Source organism: Mycteria americana, chromosome 22, assembly GCF_035582795.1.
Source record: "Mycteria americana isolate JAX WOST 10 ecotype Jacksonville Zoo and Gardens chromosome 22, USCA_MyAme_1.0, whole genome shotgun sequence".
NCBI lineage: Eukaryota > Metazoa > Chordata > Aves > Ciconiiformes > Ciconiidae > Mycteria > Mycteria americana.
Window position 1 is genome coordinate 7,495,560 of NC_134386.1, and position 5,448 is coordinate 7,501,007.

Here is a 5,448-nt window from a genome sequence, read left to right on the forward strand (position 1 = left end):
GTGCAGGACCTTGCACTTGGCCTTGTTAAACCTCTTGTTAAACTTGTTAAACGTTTTACATGCTCTTCTAGGGAATTGGCACTGGACCTCCAGCTTCTTAATATGAAGCTTGGTATGTATGGTAACATACATACAGTACTAACCCTGCTCTGGCAGACATCCCTAATGGGAGTCTCAGTTATTTAATGTACATACCGGCCTCTCCTTTGGTTGTAGACTCCAACATCCATAATAGCCCACCAGCCTGGCAAAACTAAATGCACTGCAATTTTTTTTATAATCCAGTCTCCAGCTCTCCATAAAGCCTGGGGCAGAGGGGTGGCACAGATTTACCAAAGTGTACTGGTGGCCATAGTTCTTGATTTTACTTTCTGGTGACTGCATGATTGCTTGGATCTGAGTTAACCGATCCTTTCAAAGCTACACCTGAACTAGAGATAAGTATGTCCTCCAAAGAAATGTTGCCCTGGCTTGTTAAGATCTCTTATTTGTTCATGAGTTAATGATCCATTCCAGTGCTCCCCAGACCCTTGAAGAAGACTCTCGGCAATATAGGGAGCAGTCTGTTTGCCCCATAGTTAGCAGCAGCCCCTTGATTCTCTTCATCTGGCAGAGTCAGCCAATAGCTATACCCAAGCCTCGATGCCCTGGAAGCATTAACTCACTGAGAGTGAGTGCCACTCTGTTCTCTAACTTGGGCCATGCAGTGCTCCTGTCAATGATTTCTAGATAATACTCTGACAACTTGTAACTTGTTTGTTGGCTTCTCCAGGTGTCCAGCTTGGGCTCAGACTTCCCTGTAAAGTGTGCCATAATTTGCATTGCTACTTGTTGTTATATTCCCTGGTGATTTTCTCCAGCTTAAGCAGACAGTACAAAAAGTCATTCCACTGCCATGAGGTGGAACCTAGCTCCTGGTAGATAGCTTTTCGTCATGGATGGAGTGAGCGTGCACTTCACTCGTTAGAGAGAAGTAAAAATATAGTTTATTGATACAGAATAGGGAGTTAACAAAGTTCAATGCGACTGTTTTAACAAGATTCGATGGCGAGGTACACTTGATCATTTACTGCATAGAGGACAGGGTCAGACAAAACTGTCAGGGAGACCCTCCCGTTGACTCATGAGGTTCAGAAAAAGATCCCCTTGCTTTCTAAACTCCTTCTCAGAGAGGAGTCTAGGTGCAGCTGGACCCAGTCCTAGTCCCAGACTTGGTCAACGGTTTATGTCTAAAGGATTATATATGTGTGCAATCAATCCTTTATATCACTTAGCTAAGATTTCAAAGTTTAGCATGCTATTAGTCACTTACTGAGGATCTGTTGCGGCAAGGAATCTCTCAACCTCAAGGAGTAACCTTGAGAGGTGTCCCTGCTCAAGGGGAGATCCTGGCGTGCAGCCCGCTGCTGTGCAGGAGAGCTCAAAGGGCTCTTGGGCTGCTCACTATTTATGGGGATAAGATGATTGACCCATAGTCATATTTGCATGTCGACCACAGGCTTTAGTTTCTTCGGTGGGCGCATTGCACAATAGCCCTAGGCTATTGTTCTATTGTTCTATTGTTCAACACAATAGCCCTAGGCTATTGTGTTGTTATCTGTCTCCTGAATCCACTTTGAGCAGATGCAGCCATCTTGACCAGATGCATCCATTACAATCACCACCGGTGATTATCACCTAAGCAGGGTTGCAGGAGATAAAGGTGGGTGCGGGGGAAGCACACCGTCACACCTTTCTGTCCATAGTGGAGGGGCAGGATCTGAGTGAGCTTGTTGACTTGCAGGGAGAATCAGTCCTGACCTTCTTACATGGGGATCTAGCTCTATAGCTGTGGGAGACCCTGAAGAGGAGCAACCGTAATCCATCTGTAAATGGCAGCGATCAAAGGATTATCATAGTCACTGCACCCTCTCAGGAGAGGCTGGCCTGGAGGCAGGGGCAGGGGCAGGCAGATTATACTATAGACCTTTTTTACCATCACAGGTGTCTGTGGCTCTGGCAGAATCAGAGAGGAAGGCACTGTTATTCCCTCTACCAGTTGCTGGTGGAGACTACATCCCCCATGCCTTGAGCTCTGTTCAGAGATTCACAGATTCTCTAAAATGAGAATCCTCCCAGCCTCTACCTCTCATTTATCTTTGACTTTTAGCTTGGCCTGGCTGATGGCTGATGGTTTAAAATACCTTGTTTCTGAATTAACCCCTGGCAAAACATCCACATAGTCATTCTTGCATGAAAAAGCCAAGACTATATGCCACGCCACTACAGTCCCTGCCTTACATCAGTTCTTATGCTTAGAGTGGTTACAATGTCCTCCACCCAATTTTTCCAGTCCACTCGGGGAGCTTATGGCTTCAGGCGTACCCATGACCCTCCCCACCTTTCCATCAATTTCCTTATCCTCTCTGAGTTTCCTCCAAAGGGCAATTTTCCTCACCAACCAAAGTTTTGTTCCCTGCTGTACCTAGTTTGCTGACTTCAGATTAGAATCCTGCCAACTATGCCAGTTATTACAAAGCTGTGGGTAGCTGCTGGTGCCGTTGACTCTGGTACAGTCACCAATAAGGTGATTCCAGGATGGTCAATCCCTCTGTTTTGATGTATTCTTGCTGACCAGGAAAAGCACTCCACCCTGTTCCTTCTGTGCTCCTCCTGGACACTGAAGCAGCCCCAGCTCTTAGGGTATAGTTAGAGCAATGAGTTTGGCTTATTTTTCTGCTCCAGCCATGGTGGTTAAATGCAGTTGTCTGAGAGGTATCCTCAGACATTTGCATGCCTTAATTAAGCCCTTCTCACATTTCTTGACCCTCCTTTGCACTGCCTTTGTACCTCCCTTTCTCCGCCCCAGTCTCCTCCTAAATAAACCATCCATCTTAATTACTTTTCCCCCAGTGGTTCTACTTTTTCTACATCCGTTTCCAAATATAGTATTTTCTTATACTACTACCTAGGTAATCTCAGCCCTATATGGTATTACTGATATGGTTCTCTAGCTGCTACTGGTCTTGCAAGATATTATTCCCCCAAAGTTCTCCAGTACTCCCAACTATCTGTGATGTTATTCTGTTCCTTACATAGATCCACTTAACCATCTGTGAAATCCACCAGCTATCACTGTGTTATCAGCAAATTTTCAACTCCTCACAGTGTTATATGTGACATCCAGAAACTTCACATATCATGACCAGCAGTTTTTGATAACCTGTTCAGCTACTTTGTGCAGGGTGTTGGACTAGATGACCTTCTGAGGTCCCCTTCAAACCCAAATTACCCTCTGATCCTCGGACCCCGTGATTCTATTACATTTGTTGTGATTTTGACACAAATATGCTATGGCTTCAACTTGAAAATTAAAAAAACCCCAATATTAACTTCAGGAAGGTTTCATGTCAAATAAGTTTGGGTAAAGTAGATGTAGATATCTAAGCTACCCTCACTAACTTCCTGTTGTGGTCAATAAAGAGAAAGGGGAACCTTAAGAGATATTTAATTTATTTCAGCCATCTTAGAAACCTAACTTAAAATGGGAGAAATCACAGCCGATGCTTTTTTACTTTATTTCTAACTTCAACAAACCTGAACAAAGGTTACTTGAGGTCCAACTTTGCTGAAGCCCATAGCAAATGAAATGTGAGAGAAACAAGAAAAAGGAGAGAGAAACACAGAGAGAAATTATGAAATTAACCAAATATTTCTCCTTTAATATAACAAAATAGTTAAAAATATTTACTGACATTTTGCCATCAAAACCTGTCAATCATTACTATTACTGACTACGCAGTGAAGTCACTTGAATTCAATCATATGTTTCTGTTTTCTCTTGAATAATATAAACAAAGCACTTCTTCACACTCAAAAAAAAAAGTGGACTGCTCCTGCTGTTTCTTTGTCTTTTCCGTTGTTACAAGAGGTAAAGTTTTGGAATAAAGAAAGGGTATGTATGTCAATATCTGTGAAGTGCATTTATCAGTACGGAAATGTATGAGAGAAAACATCAGGAGTATTTTTAGGAGGAAGAAGTATTTCAATTGATTTTAACATGCTCTGTTTGCAGCTGCCAGTTATACTTTCAGAAAGGTAAAGTGGAAAGAGAAAGTATTTAAATCTGATAACAAGATTTTCAGAAATAGCTGCTTGGAGCCAGTTATCATTTCCCCTTAATAATATGTCTTCATGTGAGGTGCCTAAATAAAGGATATAGCAGCTTTAGGATCTTTGCATAGTGGAAAGAAAATGGCACCTCCAGAGAACATGCCCTCACTCTCTGGAGTTAACTATTTCTCATTATTCGGTACCTGAAGTGTTTCTACGGTAAACCAGTCTTCCAGCAAAAACATCTCTTTTCACCCTTTGGAAGGGTAAGCGTAGTGCACCAGACCTTCAAGAAGGTGAGATTACTCAGGAAGAAGTAGATGGAGGAGTGCAGCTGACAATTCATCCTCACTATCACAAAGCTGATGACATTCTTGATTACAACCAGCATGTAAGTGATTAAAAATATTACAAAGAGTATTGAGATAAATTCCAAAGAGGTGGTGAACCAAAGGAGGACAAATTTTTTGACACTTTCATTTCTCTTCTCCATGTCCTGGAGCTGAATAAGAATGAGACTAGCATAGAGTTTGGAGTCATCACTATCAATGTTTTCAGTGTTCTTCAAAGAACTAAGGATATGATTGAGGAAATCATAATAGTGTACCCCACCCTTAAAGAATGATCTTAATATCTAATACATGTGGCAATCCAGAGGTGCCTATTTCCTTTCTGCCAACTATACAGGGAGTTTGATGATAACTATATTGAGTTGTTTTTCTCATTCTAAAGTCAAGATTTACATTAGGTCAGGCGGATCATTGTCCAGTTTTTATTAACTGTATCAGCTAGATCTTACTTCAGTGGGGGTTTAGGTCCTTTTCTCACATTTATATGCCTAAATTTATTTGTCTTACTCAAGGTTAAATCCACCTCTGTTTTAGGTGAGATGAGTCCTATCCTAGATGCCTTTAATGTGAACATTTACTTTCTGTTTAGTCACCTTTAATTTTAGTCAATGTCAATGGTGACAAGTACTATAAATAGACAATTCTTTTGATCTGTTTTTTTATATTAGCTTTAGGATGTGAGTCATTCATTAGACTCAACTGACTTTCACTGAGTAGGAAAGAAATCTAGCATCATTAGCTCAGACTAACATCTACACTTAACAGATAAATCCTCTGTCTTCCCTTCCATGTAGATTTAGGTGATATTTATATATGATTGAAAATTCAGGTACAGAATTCAGGCCTGTAGAGGGTCGGTAATTTCCCTGGTATAGCTTTGAGGTTAAAACTCTAAACTGAGAGTGAACAGTTTTGATTTCTCCATAAAGCTCAGGAATTGTTTGATTAAGTGACATTAGTCATGTCAGCTCAAATGTGATTCTTGTCTCATGATTTTAGGGAATGA